We start from the raw sequence: 17,687 nt of genomic DNA, 5'->3' as shown, positions 1-17,687 counted from the left end.
TCGAGCCGACAAGCCGTGATTCAGTCTGTCAGTCCAGAGGCCATGAGTGAGTGAGTGAGTCAGTCCAGAGACCATGAGTTAGTCCCAAGGCCGCTCCACCCGGACTGCCAGTAGTCAAGTAGTCAAGATTTTACTCCCTACTTCTACTCCCAGAGCAGGGCTGACTTCGGCAAGGGGTGAACATCACCCCCAACTTACCATAATTAAACTGTGTCGGTGCAGATTGTGAGCTCCGACATTGAGCTGCATAAGTCCCGTTGACAGTTACTACTTGGGTCGAGGGGACTGTCGGGTCGGAGCGCTGCGTCTGGCATCGTCTCTCACCCCGATGTAGTGCAGCCATTGCCACCAGCTCCATCCTCCGGTGTCTGGTCTTCACGGCAGTGGGAGTCGAGATCACGCATCGTCAAAGTCGCAGGGAGCTTCTGTCGTCTCATTTCCCGCAAACAGCACATTCACCCACTCTCCCCTCCCTCTCCTCTCCTCTCCTCACCCTCCATCCCTCATCGACACACTCACCAAGCTTCTGCCCCCGTTGCCCCTCAACCGTTTCATCTTGGTTCCCTCAAGTCAGGGCCATCGGTCTCCTTTTGTGTCGGAGATTAAATGGCCGTGCTTCAGGTTTGGTGAAGGCGGCGGTGGCGAAAATACCAACGACAACAACGATACCAACAACACACCAACAACACCAACAACAACACACCAACAACAACACACCAACAACAACACACCAGCAACACACCCACCAAAACCAAAACAACAACACCAACAACACACCAACACCAAAACAAGAACAACAACACACCAACAACATCAACAACAACAACACCAACAGCAACACAACACACCAACAACAACACACCAACAACAACACACCAACACCAAACACCAACAACAACACACCAACAACAACACACCCACCAACACCAAAACAAGAACAACAACACCAACAACACACCAACAACATCAACAACACCAACACACCAACACCAAAACACCAACAACAACACACCAACAACAACACACCCATCAAAACCATAACAACAACATCAACAACACACCAACAGCACACCAGAAACAACACACCAACAACAACAACAACAACAACAACGCACCAACAACACATCAACATCAAAACACCAACACCAACACACTAACACTCCCAGAGCGGGGCCAGGAGAGGAGCGTTTCTGCTGGCGGGGAGGTTTTAATGAACTTTCGGAACTTTCGGAAGGATTTGTTTGGCAGGGAGAAACAACAGCAGTCAGACTTTGCAGTTCAGAGCTTTGTCAATCTGCAAAGACTTTCTTTGTTTCAAAGATTCCTCTAATTAGGGTGGATTTGTCCGTCTATCTGTAAAGTCGTAGGAGAGCCTGTGGTTGGCGGAAGGCCAGGTTACACTTGTACAAGTCGGAGCTGAGTCTGAACAGTGTTTGTGGACAGTAACATCGGAAAGCTCCCTCCTACACCGACTTGCCCGGCCTTGGTGTGCTGGGTAAGAACGGCAACAGTGCATTGGATCTCCTTGAAGCCGGGGAGGCGACGGAGATCCGGGAAAGAAGCCTCCGGAAGCTCCATTTTTAACGACGGGAAGGGTTGGCACGGACACTTCCTATCTTATCAGGAGACTGCTTCTGTTGCTTGCCAAGAAAGACTTCACAAGACTACTTAACTGCTGGAAAGGAGTGGAGGTGCAGCAACAGCAGAAAGACTGCTTGGATTATAAAGTACTGATACTTTGTGTGTTGTGCCACGCCCTAAAGATGGCGGCCCCTCAGAGTTATGCAGCTGTCGCACGGTCGGCAGTCTCGGAGACTGAGGGTCACGAGTTGATGGGGCGCACATATGGTATAAAAATGTACATGCAGAGCAACCTGCCCTTCAAGGCCTTTCTAGATGCGCTGGGTGAGACTGTTGGCAAGAAAGCCATAGTCTTGGGCGCGGTGGTCAGTGGGAAGGTTGTTGTTCTATTAAAGACAGAACAGGCAGTGGCTCTGGCTCTGGAAAGGGGGGTAACAGCAGGCGGGAATTTCACGGCGGTGGACCCATGGGGGGGTCCTGTTTTGCCGGTCATTCTGTCCAACGTTCCCACTTTTGTTCCGGATGCGCTCCTGATCCCACATGTAAGGAAGCTGGGGGAGGTGCGGTCAGGGCTCACCAAACTGTTGTACAGGTTTGACGATCCTGAGATGCAACATATATATACGTTCAAGCGTCGCGTGTATATACAGTTGGCTCAGGGGACGGACACGGAGGGGAGTTTTGAGGTGGAGGTGGATGATTTCTCCTATCGCGTGTTCTGGAACGCGGGCCAAGTGCGTTGTCACGCTTGCAAAAGATGGAGCATTTTCGCAGGAATTGTCCCAGGACCCGGGCTGTCAATTCCACCACGATGGCCCGGGAAAGCACTACTGGCCCATCTGGGGCTGCTGGTTTTACCAAGGTACTCCCGTACCCCTAATCCCTATCCCCCCCACCACCCCCATGTCCAGTACCTGTGGCGGTAGATGCCGGAGAAGTGCGTGAGGTGGATGGGAAGGTTTGGGAGCAACAGCGGGGGAGGAAAGTCAAGAAAAAGAAGAAACATCTCCAGGCGGGTCCCCTAGAAGATGATCACCTCCAAGCGGGACTCCTGGCAGCAGAGAATTTTGTGCACGCCTCTGAGATAGATGGTAGTGCGGAGATAGTGGCTTCTGCAATGGAGCTCACCGTACCACCGCACGCCTGTGGTTGGAAGAGGAGGAGGCATGGATCCTCCGATACACAGAAGGGCCCTGTAGGTCAGGGGCAACCTGAAGGGGGACCTTCCCCTCCTGTTGAGGTAGAGAACCCAGGGCACGCTTCCCATGAGGGGGAGGATGCCTCTGTAGGTCAGGGACCACCTGAGAGTGGCGATATATTACTCTTGGGGGCTGTTCCCTCAGAGAACGCATCTGCTAGCTTAGTGGATGACCAGGGACAGCCTGAAGGGGAGAATTTGGGTGAGGAGGTAGGTCCCCAACGTGAGCTCCCTGTTGAGGCTACAAGCCCAGTTGAGGGGTGTGATGCCCCACTGGTTGAGGGAGTAGGGGGGACTCCAGTAACATCGGCCCCTGAGGGCCACAGTGAGGTGATTCACCTGGTGGAGGGGGACGGGGACTCTCTGGGTGATGGTGCAGGGGCGGGTACCCTGGGTGAGGAGGAGGGTAAGATCGTTTCAGATCGTGTCCTTCGGTCGGACTCCAGGCAGGCCCGCTTACAGCAAGGCCCGGAGACTTGGTCCGACTTCACTGTTCCCAATCCGGTTACAGAGGGCGGTGGGAGTGTGCAGGAGACTGCCCAATTGTCAGTTAGCTTGCCGCAGTCAGAGGCACTGGTACCTGCCCCTGTCACTGATCCTGGGGGTGGGATGGTGACAGAGGAGGGACTGTGTGATGTGGCTGAAATGCTGCGCCCCATCAACTCTGAGATTTTAATTGTGCCCTCGAGGCAAGAGATCGCTCTGGCGTTCAGCGTGACCTGGGTGCAGTAAAGACTTTAAGGGAGATGGTGGACTCTTTTGAGCTGGTAGACGCTTGGCGGAATTTCCACCCCGACTCTAACGCCTTCTCGTACAGGTTTGAGGGTGGTGGTTCCCGTATTGATCATTTATACGTGTCCAAGGCCTATGTCTCCTGTGTTTCGGCGGCCTCCATGCAGCCGGCACCGTGCTCGGACCATTGCCTGGTGCGAGTGGATTTTATCCCGATGCGCACACGGGCTGGGTCCGCGTACTGGCATTTTAATAGCCAGCTGTTGGAGGATCGCCGATTCCAGGATTCATTCAGGCAGTTCTGGGCGAGGTGGAGAGAGAGGCAGGGGCGTTTCCTTTCCCTAAGGCAGTGGTGGGACGTGGGGAAGGCTTACTTCCATCTGTTTTGCCAGGACTACACGAGGGGGTCGACTAAGAGGCGGGACTCCGAGATCGGACGGCTTGAGAGAGAGTTGCTTGACTCGGGGGCACGTCTGGATCAGACTGGTGGGGCTTCGTGTGAGTGGGAGGAATACCAGGAGAAGAAGGGAGCACTGAGGGACTTGCAGCTTAGGAGATCCCGGGGTGCGTATGTGAGGTCGCGAGTCCAGATGTTACACGATCTGGACCGCGCCTCCCCCTTTTTATTTTCTCTGGAGAAGGGGCGAGGAGCCCGCAGGCAGCTTGTTGAGCTGCCTGCGGATGATGGCTCCTCTGTCACAGATCCAGAGAGCATTGGTGCCTCGGTTGGGTCTTTCTACAAGGCTCTGTTCTCGGCAGGCACATCGAGTGGGGAGGCACAAGAGGTCCTGTGGGAGGGCTTACCTGCTGTGTGCAATGATGTGGCTGAACACCTGGATGATCCCCTAACTCTGGAGGAGATGACTGGTGCCCTGCACCAGCTCAAGGGGGGCAAGTCTCCAGGGCTGGATGGGCTGACTGTGGAGTACCTTAGAGCCTTCTGGGATGTCCTGGGGGATGACTATATGAAGGTCCTGGGGGAGAGCCTGGCGACTGGGGAGATGCCCTTCTCGTGGCGCAGGGCAGTTGTTGTCCTGCTGCCCAAGAAGGGCGATCTCCGCCTTTTGAAGAACTGGCGCCCGGTCTCTCTCCTCAGCACGGACTATAAAGTTTCGCCTGGGCCCCGTGTTGTCCCAGGTGATCCACCCTGACCAGTCGTACACAGTCCCGGGCCGGTCCATCCAGGACAATGTTCATCTAGTCTAGGACCTGATCTACCTGACCCAGGGAGCTGGTCTGTCAGTCGCCTTTCTGTCCCTCGACCAGGAGAAGGCGTTCGACAGGGTGGAGCATGATTACCTTCTGGGGACTCTGCAGGCGTTCGGATTTGGACCACACTTTGTGGCCTGGGTCCGACTTTTATACACTGCTGTAGAATGCCTTGTGAAGGTCAACGGCTCTTTGTTGGCCCCCATTCCCTTTGGGAGGGGGGTTCGTCAGGGATGTCCCATGTCCGGCCAGCTGTACTCCATCTGTGTTGAGCCTTTCCTGTGCCTTCTCCGGAGACGGTTGACAGGCCTGGCTTTACTGGGGCCGGGGATGGAGGTGGTCCTCTCGGCCTACGCCGACGATGTCATTCTGATGTTCACCGACCCTGTTGACCTGCGGAGGATGCGCGAGTGCCAGCAGGTTTTCTCAGCTGCTTCCTCCGCCAAAATCAACTGGGGGAAGTGTTCTGGTCTCTTGGTGGGTGGGTGGCAGGTGGACTCCCTGCCGGAGGAGATGGCAGGTTTTGCATGGAATACCACGCACCTCCTCAATCTGGGGGTCTACCTGAGTCCCGATGAGGGGGGGTGGCCGGCGAACTGGCAGGAGCTGGAGGCGAAGGTGATCGCCCGGCTGGGACGTTGGTCCGGCCTACTTGGTGTGCTCTCTTACCGGGGCAGGGCTGTAGTTATAAACCAGCTGGTGGCCTCTCTGCTGTGGTACCGGATGGCCACTATGGTCCCGTCCTCTTATTTTATAACCATGCTACAGAGGAGATTGGTCAACTTCTTCTGGGGCGAGAGGAACCACTGGGTCTCTGCTGGGGTTCTGAGTATCCCGTTGGAGGAGGGTGGTCAGGCACTGGTCTGTATTCGTACCCAGGTGGCGGCTCTCCGACTCAGGACCCTGCGGAGGTACATCTACTTGGACTACCCTCCTAAATGGCATGTGCTTGCGACCTATTTTTTACACCAGGGGAGCTGCCTTCAGGAGGGCTCACGGCTCCCATTAGCGGGCATGAGTCGACGCGCTAGGCGAGATAGGCGGGAGTTGCCTGGCTTTTACCGTGACCTCTTGAAGGCCAGGAATTTGGTCACCTTCAGCCAGGGCCCTACTCCTCAGGGGGAGGGGAGTGTCGTGGCTGTGATGGTGGGTGTTGAGGAGAGACGTGTGCATGGAACGATTCTGGACGAGCTTGCCCCGTTCAGTCGGAATTGTTCATAGGGCTCAAGGCCCGGGTCCTCCCCCGAGTGCCGGCCCCATGCAACATGAGCCGCTTTTCCGAGATGCCCAGCGTACCGTTCTGTGACGCGGAGAGGCGCGTACTGTACAGGCTGCTCATGCACACTCTCCGCTTCCTCGCCCTCGTCTTTCGTCCAGACACACCCTGGCGGTCCGTTACCACCTGACGAGGGGAGCGGTCCCCAGTGGAGGTCTCTCTACAAGGGAGTCCTCCCCCTTTACATCGGGGACCTGGGGTGGAGAGTATTGCTCAAAGCCGTGGCCTGTAATAGGTATTTGAGCCGGTTCACGGCCTCCTCCCCTGCTTGTCATTTCTGCGGTGAGGAAGAGACCGTGTTCCATGTGTACATAGAGTGTGAGAGGTTGCAGCCACTGTTCGAATATCTGAAAGGGCTGCTCCTCAAGTTTTGGCTACATTTTAGTCCAACGCTATTAAATTATGGGCACCCGGTGCAGAGGGGGGAAGGATGGGAGGGAGGAGTGGGTCTCCCTGTCGGTCTGCTCCTGGGCCTGGCCAAGATGGCCATTCGCGGGTCCAGGCAGCGGGCAGTCGATGGCCGCACACCGGTTGCTTGCCTGCCCCTTTTCCGGGGTTACGTCCGAGCTCGCGTGTCCCTAGAAAAGGAACACGCGGTTTCCATGGGGACTTTGGAGGCCTTCTGTGCACGCTGGTCACCACAGGAGGTTGAATATATTATCGATAAGAATGTTAATATTTTGATTTGATAATTTTGTTTAAATGTTAAGAGGGAACACGTGGTGTCCATGGGGACTTTGGAGGCTTTCCATGAATACTGGTCGCCGTTGAAGGTCGAGTGTTTTGTTGATAAACGGAACACTCGACCTTCAACGGCCATTCGTGGATCCAGTTGACGTTGACGTTATTAATTTGACGATCATTTGTTTGTAAACTGTCAGCATAGGCAGTCTTTGATTGTGTTAATACTCTATGTTTATTTTTATTTTTTGAATAAAAGTAGTTTCATAATAAAAAAATAAATTTAAAAAAAGGCAGTGAGTGAGTCCAGAGGCCATGAGTAGGTCGCTCACCACCCCCTCCCCCACCTCAAGACGCTGCCCTCCGCCTGGCTATAGGATGCTCCCCGTCCTGAAGCCGCCCTCATCCCCCGCTGCAGGACACCCCCCTCCCTCATCAGCCACGAGAACCCCCGCCTGAAGTTGTCCCCCTCCCTCGGCACCAGGACATTTGCCACCCCCCCACCCCACCCCGACAGCCCCCGCCTCAAAAGAGGATTGAGAATTGCAACAAAACAATGGAATTCTTTAATTTGCTGCAGGAATTGCTATACGATGGAACTGAACAACAGCAATTTGTTGAGGAGAATGGACCTCTGCTGAATGCTGAGCAGAGAGCAGTGTATGCACTCAATTTAACAGAAGGTGAAGACATTCCCCTTCAGCAGACCCAATTCCCCATTCACTCAAGTTTTGCTATGACGATCCATAAAGCACAAGAACAAAGAATGCAGAAGGTGTTGATCTACCTCGACAAACCGGTATTTCCGCATGGAAAACTATATGTGTCTCTTAGCTGAGGAAAGATGAAGGGAAATGTCAAAGTTTTCCTGAAGGATGTAACATCGACCAAGAATGTTGTCATTAAAAGCGTGCTTCCTCACGGTGTGAACCTTACATTCTCCGGGGACAATATCAGATTCTTCAGGGATTATCCTCGTGAAATTGCTGAAAAAAGGCTCTTGTTTAAAAAGACAAGAAATATCCTGAAAGGAAACTCCAAGGTGAGATATGGAGTGATATATCCGGCGAAAATGAAAATTACTTATCTCTACCGAACGCTCTTTTACGGATCCAGAACTGGCATTTAGGCACGCACAAGATATCGTAAAGAAAATAAAAGAGAACACTGAAGATCAAACTTTTTAATAAAAGTCTTTGCTCTAATTAAGATGGTGGAACTTTTCCAGACAGTTACCGGACATGCTTATCTGTCAGGAATGTGTTTTCAAGTGCAGAGTCCATGTTTCACCTTGAATGGAAAACTTGAAGATAAACAAAAGGGAAGCCGAAGATACAGAAGTAAAACTGATGGACATGGAAAGAAATCCAAACAGACCGGAATAAATTTGCTGATTTAAGAAAATCTTTAATTACTATATTATATATTAATATTAAATAATTAATTAACCATATAAACTTAATAATACTAATCTTCTTTTAATGTAATTTGCAAATATGACTAACCAATGGCGCGTGGGGGATAAGGGGGGCTTATACAATTATTATTAAATAATCTTAATGTAGTTTAAAAGAAATGAACTATATTTGATGATATATACTAATACATAGTAATTAATGAAAATGTTCATAATAATACTAACATAATATGACCGTGTGTGAAGGAGGGAGTAGTATAATATACTTGGAAAAGATCCAGATGCTTGGCTCTGTCTAACCTCTTGGAACCTGCTTGTACTTAAGATAAAGATGTTTAACCCCTTGGAACCTGCTTGTACTTAGGAAAAAGATGGGGATTAATGTAATAATTCTGGGTACATAAGAGTTAAACTGGAAATGTATATATACATATAGAATTGAACACATAGGTTTGATTTGTCTTCTGTTTTGTTTTTCTATCCCTCTCTCTCTGAAGTCTTTTCTGTTTTTATCTGCCCTGATTGGATAAATTTTAAAAGAATATGAAAACGGCCCGCAGCCTTTTACGATACTCTGTCAAGGGGACGGAGCTCAATGTATAACATCAACAACGGAGGTCTACAAATTTTTACCCACCATTGGTGGCTTTTTGTTTTTAAGGTATCGCTTCTTAGGTACCTTAATGTCACTTTTTTTTAATTCACTATCACGAGTTTCATTTGTTAATTTTCTTTATTAATATCACAACACATGCTTTCTTTAAAAAAAATTAAGGTACAATAGAGGAAGGAGATGCAAAATAACTCTAAAAGTTTGGGATGATCACCCAACACCCAGATTCCTGTGGTATTTGGTTGCACCATATGAATCAAACCACCAAAACTAATTTATGATGCAAGACAATAGACAAATAAAGAACGGAGGATTTCATTCTGCAGCTGGAATATTAGGGGTGCCAATGAACCAATTAAGAGGGACAAGATTTTGGCCCAATTAAAGCCATTAAATTCGGACATAACCTTTTTGCAAGAAACACACATGAGATTGAAGGCAAACTGGATAGGTCAAACTTACTACTCTTCATTTACTTCTAAAGCTAGAGGTATGGCTATTATTATTTGGAAAGGTATACCATTTAAATTAAAGAATACTATATCAGATAAAGAGGGAAGGTATTACTATGGTTTCGGGAGAAATCTACTCCACACCATTGACTATGATAAATATGTACGTTCCGAATTTTGATAATCCCCAATTTTTAAAGAAAATTCTGGATATAATATCAGAGTATAATTACCAAAATGTAATAATAGGGGGGGATTTCAATTGTGTTTTAGACCCATATTTAGACAAATCAATAAAACAAAGGAAGGGTAATTTAAAATCGAAGACTAGTGAACTTCTAAATACATATATAAAAAATACTAATATAACAGACGTATGGAGAATTGCTAACCCAACTGGAAGGGAATACTCGTTTTACTCATCGGTACATAAAACTTACTCACGAATTGATTACTTCTTAGTGGATACAAAATTAATTCCATATACGATCAATCCTAAATATCACAATAGTAATATTTCTGATCACTCCCCGTTCACGTTAAAATTTGAGAGAATGCCGGGTAAAAAACCTTTCTGGAGGTTCAACGCACAAATTTTAAACAACCCACAAGGTTATGAATATCTAAAACAACAAATAATTTTTTCTTTTGATACAAATGAGACTCCAGGTATTTCACCCTCTTTATTATGGGAAACTTTTAAGGCATTTATTAGAGGAGTTATAATTTCATACCAAAGCTTTCAAAATAAAAAGAATAAGACAGAACATCTGATGTTAGAACAGGAAATTAGACAATTAGAATTAGATAATGCCAAAGATCCAACTACAGATAGACATAATAAGATTATACTATTGAAGTTTAAACTTAATCACATTTTATCGGCAAGAGTAGTAAGATTATTCCAAATTACAAAACAGGATCATTTTGAATTTGGTGATAAGCCACATAAACTCTTAGCTCATCAACGGAAAAAACAAGAAAAGGAAAATACTATTACTAAAATTAAATCCGGGAAAGGTGAACTACTAACATTACCTAGGATATTAATAAAAAGGTTTGCTCAATTTTATCAAAATCTATATACATCTAAAACTAAAATAGAAGATAGTAAAATTACAAATTTTCTAGATAACTGTAATCTTCCAAAACTTGACCTCTCAGAACAAGAGGAATTAGGAGCTCAGATTACAAGTGAAGAAATAGGAGATACAATAAAATAATTGAAAAATGGTAAGACGCCTGGACCAGATGGTTTTAGTAATGAATTTTACAAAAGATTTCACGAGATAACGGCTCCATGCTTACTTAAATTATATACTCACGCTTTTAAAGAAAATAAACTACCAGAAACATTAGCTGAATCAACTATTACGTTTATACCAAAAAAAAGATAAAGATTTAGAAGAACCGGGCTCATACAGTGCTATATCACTTTTAAATACAGATCAGAAAATCTTAGCAAAGACCTTAGCAAGAAGATTGAGTAAATATATTAATAAATTGATAAATCCAGACCAAACGGGGTTTATACCTAAAAGACAATCATTTAATAATTTGAGACGCCTGTTTAATATAATGTACTCACATAAAACGGAATAAGAAGATATATCAATTGTCTCTCTCGATGCAGAGAAAGCATTTGATCAGGTAGAGTGGCAGTATTTATACAAAGTACTCCAAAAATTTAATATGGGAGAGAATTTTATTGTATGGGTAAAATTATTATATGATAAACTGACGGCAAGAATATTAACTAATAATATGTTATCTCCAAAATTCCAATTATCGAGGGGCAATAGGCAGGGATGTGCATTATCACCCCTGCTATTTACCCTTATGATAGAGCCTTTGGCTGAAAGTATAAGAATTCATCCGAATATTCAGGGATATAATACTAAGGACTCATAGAAACATAGAAAATAGGTGCAGGAGTAGGCCATTCGGCCCTTCGAGCCTGCACCGCCATGCGATATGATCATGGCTGATCATCCAACTCAGTATCCCATCCCTGCCTTCTCTCCATACCCCCTGATCCCTTTAGCCACAAGGGCCACATCTAACTCCCTCTTAAATATAGCCAATGAACTGGCCTCAACTACCTTCTGGGGCAGAGAATTCCACAGATTCACCACATTCTGTGTAAAGACTCAAATAATAAAATCTCATTATACGCAGACGATATACTTTTATATATTACAAACTCACAAACGAGTATTCCAAATTTATTAAATTTAATAGAGGAATTTGGTTATTTTTCAGGATACAGAATAAATTGGAATAAAAGTGAAATTATGTCGTTAAAGCCTCAAGAAGGGACCCACTTAATTAAATTCCCCTTTAAAATTGCAATAGAAAAATTTAAGTATTTGGGTATTCAAATTACTAGAAGATACAAATTATTATTTAACGCTAATTGTATGCCGTTTTTAAATAAATTGAAGGCGTTGATTAAATTTGGGAAAACGCTCCCGTTGTCATTAATAGGCAGAATAAATGCTATAAAAATATTTTTTTTACCACAAATATTATACCTATTTCAATCTATACCAATATATGTACCAAAACATTTTTTTCAAAAAACTAGATTCTAATATTACCAACTTTATTTTGGACTATATATCACATAGAATTCAAAGAAAACACCTGAGTAAACCCAAAGATGCTGGGGAACTTTCACTTCCAAACTTTTTGTATTATTATTGGGCAGTGCATATTAAGATTATAATTTATTGGTTGAACAGCTCTTCCCAACAGACAGAATGGATAAGAATGGAGAAAGAGGATTGTTCTCCCTGTGATATAGGAGCGGTCCTCTTCTCCCCGATAAAACTGAACAACACAATATATAAGAATAACCCAATTATCCATAATACAATAACAATTTGGAAACAAATGAAATTAACTTTAAAATTAAGAAACCTATCAGTGTTAATGCCAATAGTGAATAATCCTTCATTTAAACCATCTCTTATCGATAAAACATACAACCAATGGGAAAGAATGGGAATTAAAAGGATCGGCAATATGTACGAAATGGGAAATCTGTTATCATTCCAACAATTACAATTAAAATTTAAGTTGAATGACAACCAATATTTTAAATATCTTCAGAAGAAATATATACAAAGACATCAAACTATAATTTTAAACCCACTGGAAGAAGAAATGAATATTAAGGCTGACTCACAGAAATTAATATCAAATCTATATAATAGTATTTTAAATATAGAACTACCACCGACAGAGGCACTTAGAGAAGATTGGGAACGAGAACTAATGATAAAAATCACGAAAGAAACATGGGAAAAGTATTTGATATATATATACATAAATGTTCGATTAATGTAAGACACATCGTAATTCAATTCAAAATTCTTTTTTTTTTTTTTTGAAAATATTTTTTATTGGAGATAGGTACATAACCTATTACATCATTACAGTCTTACATTTTAAAATTGATAATATTGTCAATTATTATTACATTGTCTCCAATACCTTTTGCCTTTTTTTTTTTTTTAAACTAGATAGAACTAAAGAGATAGGTGAAGTAAAGAAAGATAAGAAAGAGAAGAAAAACAAAAAAAAACAACAAAAAAAAAAAAGGAAAAAGCTGGTTAAAGAAGAATGGAAACATTTATTAAAATAAAAAACTTCATTCGAGATATATTCGTACATTTCAAAGTATAGCATTTCATCCATTCTTTAGCCCGAGTGCTAGTCAGGTTCCTGTGCTGAACTATTCTGACCCTTTAAGTAATCAATAAAAGGAGACCATGTTCCAACGAATAATTCCTGTTTGTCTAACAGGGAAAATCTGATTCTTTCCACGTTTAAGGTAATCGTAATTCAATTCAAAATTCTACATAGATTATATTATTCAAAAACTAGACTGAATAAATTTTATCCAAATACTTCTCCCATTTGTGACAAATGTCTAACTCAAAATGCCACTATAACACATTCTTTTGTTTCCTGCATAAAACTCCATAAATTCTGGTGCGATATTTTTGATATATTTACAAAATTATTCAAGATAAAAACCTAATGGGCAGGAATGGATGCTCTTTGGGAGAGCCACTAAGAGTGCACGGGGGGAGGTTGTGGGGAGATGGACTGAATGCGTGGGGGGGGAGGGGAATGGCAAGGAGCAAAGTGGGAGGGTGAAAGGAGCAGGGGTGACTGAGTGAACTGCCAGCGTACCAGGCGTGAGTGACTGCACTGCCAGCCCACCAGCCGTCAGTAACTGAACTTCCAGCCCACCAGCTATGAGTGATTGCACTGCCAACCCACGAGCCATGAGTAAGTGAACTGCCAGCCCACCAGCTGAGTGAACGGCCAGCCCAATAATCAACTCAGACCACCCTCACCCCCTTCTCTCTCACAGTCTGTCACCTGTTTTGGGCAGAATTTCTGGCAGTTTCTAAGCTGCCAGCTAGCCAGGTCTGCGTGACTGTTCTGCCAGGCCTCAGTGACTGAGCTGCCAGCCCAAGAATCCATTCAGCCCACAATGTCCATGCTAGCCCTCTGGAAACCAGCCCCTTCAGCCCACAACACCCATACTAGCGCAACAGAAAGCCCCCCCCCCCCCTCCACTGGCCAGCAATATTGGAATTGGTGGAGAGGTGGAATATTGCATTGGGTGACCAGCCCTCCCGTGTGATGCAGGGACCCAACGGGTCCCACTTCGTCCAATGTTTTCTATGTTTCTAACAGAATGACATTGTGGGATCACTGAGACGTGGCTGCAGGAGGATCGGGCCTGGGAAATTAATATTCAGGGCTACACATCCTATAGAAAGGACAGGCAGGTGGGCAGTGGAGGGGTGGGGGTTGCTCCGCTTGTGAGGGATGGAATTCAGTCCCTTGCGAGGGAAGACATAAGGACTGACGAGGTAGAGTCACTGTGGATTGAGTTGAGGAATTGCAAAGGCAAGAAGACACTAATCGCTGTTATCTACAGACCCCCAAATAGTAGCCTGGATGTAGGGTGTAAGTTGCAGCAGGAGTTAAAACTGGCATGTAACAAAGGGGGATTTCAATATGCAGGTAAACTGGGCAAATTAGGTTGGTTCAGGACCCCAAGAAAGAGAGTTTGAGGTGTGCCTCCGAGATGGATTCTTAGAGCAGCTTGTAATGGAGCCGACCAGAGAAAAGGCAATTCTGGATTTAGTGTTGTTTAATGAACCAAATTTGATAAGAGGTAAAGGAACCGCATGGAGGTAGAGATCATAATATGATTAGTTTTAATCTGCAATTTGAGAAGGAGAAGGTTAAATCGGAAGTGGCAGTGATGCAGTTGAACAAAGGGGACAATGAAGGCATGAGAGGGGAGCTGGCCAAGGTAGACTGGAAAGGGATCCTAGCAGGAATGACGGTGGAACAGCAATAGCAGGAATTTCTGGGCATAATCCAGAAGACGCAGAATAGTTTCATTCCAAAAAGGAAGAAAGATTCTAAGGGGAGTAGGAGTCAACCATGGCTGTCAAGAGAAGTAAGGGGTAGAATAAAACTAAAAGGAAAGATGTATAACACAGCAAATAGTAGCCGGAAGCCAGAGGATTGGGAACATTTCATAGGACAACAGAAGGAAACAAAACGGGCAATGCGGGCTGAAAAGATGAAGTACGTGGGGAAATTGGCCAGGAATATAAAGGACAGTTAAAGCTTCTTTAGATATGTTAAGGGAAAAAGAGTAGCAAAGTCAAATGTGGGTCCCTTAAAGGCAGACACGGATGAAATCATTATGGGGAACAAGGAAATGGCAGAAGAGTTGACCAGGTACTTCGGATCTGTCTTCATTAAGGAAGACACAAACAATCTCCCAGAAGTACTGGAGGACAGAGGATCTAAGGGGTTAGAGGAACTGAAATAAATTTTCATTAGGCGAGAAATAGTATTGGGTAGATTGGGTGTAGCCGTAGGTGACTGGGCATTCTGAACCCAAGCACCAAGTTGTAAGCAGCCGATGGAGTGCATCCCTCGGGACAGCCCCTACTCTCCCACGGCCACGGTCGCCCTCCGCCTCGTCTCCCCCGTGCGGCCGCACTGTGACGGGCTGTGTGTCGGCAGTGCCACCTGGAGCAGAGGTGTGGGACAGGCTGGTCCCTCCGCCCACTCAGAGTCACTGACCGCGATGCACCACCATCGGACCCCAACCCCTACATCAGGGTGATCCCCCCACCCCAGCCACGGGGACAGATGGCTCGGGGTATTGGCAGCCATAGTAAATCTCTTTTAAACCATGGGGATACACACAAATTCCCTAATGGGCCGATTACAAGTGGGCATGACAACACACTCGGTTCAGAGTGCCCAGTCACCTAGGCTTGTGTGGGGAAATGACCCTCACCCTCCCCGTCTCCACCGGCCAGTGATGTGATGGACGCGGGGGTCTGGACCAATTGCTGACAAGTCCTGCTCCCCGGCTATGTCATGTCCCTTATTTGACTTTTCGGTTGAGTGCCATTCAGTCCGTTGGCTTGTAGGCGACGCAGCCGTTCGGTGAGTTGGCATTTCTGCAGATCGGCCATTCAGTGAGTTCGCTTTTAGGCGACGCAGCCTTTCAGTTATTTGGCTTTTAGGCGTCCTGCCCTTTCGGTTAGTTGGCGTTTCGGCTTTGTTTCCATTCGGTTATTTGGCTTACAACCCCCTCTCACACCCATCTTCCCCACCCCCCCCTTCCCCACACCCACACCCCCCTACCCCACACATAGTCCCCTCCCTCACCCCCCCCCCCTCCCCCACACCCCCCCCTGCACCCCCCCTACCTCACACACACATCCCTCCCCCACACACATCCTTGTGAGATTTGGTAAATGAATACATCCCTGATAACAGGCCGATGAGTAGAATTATTGGGAATATAAGAACCAAACGAATGATGGCATTGATCATATTACCATATAACCATATAACAATTACAGCACGGAAACAGGCCATCTCGACCCTTCTAGTCCATGCCGAACACGTTTTCTCCCCTAGTCCCATATACCTGCGTTCAGACCATAACCCTCCATTCCTTTCCCGTCCATATAACTATCCAATTTATTTTTAAATGATAAAAACGAACCTGCCTCCACCACCTTCACTGGAAGCTCATTCCACACAGCCACCACTCTCTGAGTAAAGAGGTTCCCCCTCATGTTACCCCTAAACTTCTGTCCCTTAATTCTCAAGTCATGTCCCCTTGTTTGAATCATCCCTACTCTCAGTGGGAAAAGCTTATCCACGTCAACTCTGTCTATCCCTCTCATCATTTTAAAGACCTCTATCAAGTCCCCCCTTAACCTTCTGCGCTCCAAAGAATAAAGCCCTAACTTGTTCAACCTTTCTCTGTAACTTAGTTGCTGAAACCCAGGCAACATTCTAGTAAATCTCCTCTGTACTCTCTCTATTTTGTTGACATCCTTCCTATAATTAGGCGACCAAAATTGTACACCATACTCCAGAATTGGCCTCACCAATGCCTTGTACAATTTAAACATTACATCCCAACTTCTATACTCAATGCTCTGATTAATAAAGGCCAGCACACCAAAAGCTTTCTTTACCACCCTATCTACATGAGATTCCACTTTCAGGGAACTGTGCACAGTTATTCCCAGATCCCTCTGTTCACCTGCATTCTTCAATTCCCTACCATTTACCATGTACGTCCTATTTTGATTTGTCCTGCCAAGATGTAGCACCTCACACTTATCAGCATTAAACTCCATCTGCCATCTTTCAGCCCACTCTTCCAACTGGCATAAATCTCTCTGTAGACTTTGAAAATCTACTTCATTATCCACAACCCCACCTATCTTAGTATCATCTGCATACTTACTAATCCAATTTACCACACCATCATCCAGATCATTGATGTACATGACAAACAACAGTGGACCCAACACAGATCCCTGTGGCACCCCACTAGTCACTGGCCTCCAACCTGACAAACAACCATCCACCATTACTCTCTGGCATCTCCCATTCAGCCACTGTTGAATCCATCTTGCTACTCCACCATTAATACCCAACAATTGAACCTTCTTAACCAACCTTCCATGAGGAACTTTGTCAAAGGCCTTACTGAAGTCCATATATACAACATCCACTGCTTTACCCTCATCAATTTCCCGAGTAACCTGTTCAAAAAATTCATGAAGATTAGTCAAACATGACCTTCCAGGCACAAATCCATGTTGACTGTTCCTAATCAGACCCTGTTTATCCAGATGCTTATATATATTACTAGACAAAGTGCAGACCCGTTGGGTCTGTTCCCCCAACGTGCGGTTGTGGGGGGGGGGGGGGGAGGCGGCATGCAGCGTCACACACACTAACTATCCCCCCCCGCACTCACGCTAATTACCCCCCTTGATATTATATGAATATTATTAATTTGTTCCTTTGACCCCATAACCACCCTATCTACTGACGCATAGCCCCCAACTTGCAGTCACATCTGGGGAGGGGGGGTAGAGAGTGAGGGCAGAGAGAGAAGGGGCAGAGACACAGAGAGAGGGGCAAGAGGGAGAGGGGGT

The sequence above is a fragment of the Amblyraja radiata genome, chromosome 15 (assembly GCF_010909765.2).
Source record: "Amblyraja radiata isolate CabotCenter1 chromosome 15, sAmbRad1.1.pri, whole genome shotgun sequence".
Classification (NCBI taxonomy): Eukaryota; Metazoa; Chordata; class Chondrichthyes; order Rajiformes; family Rajidae; genus Amblyraja; species Amblyraja radiata.
Note: the sequence above shows the minus strand (reverse complement) of the source record.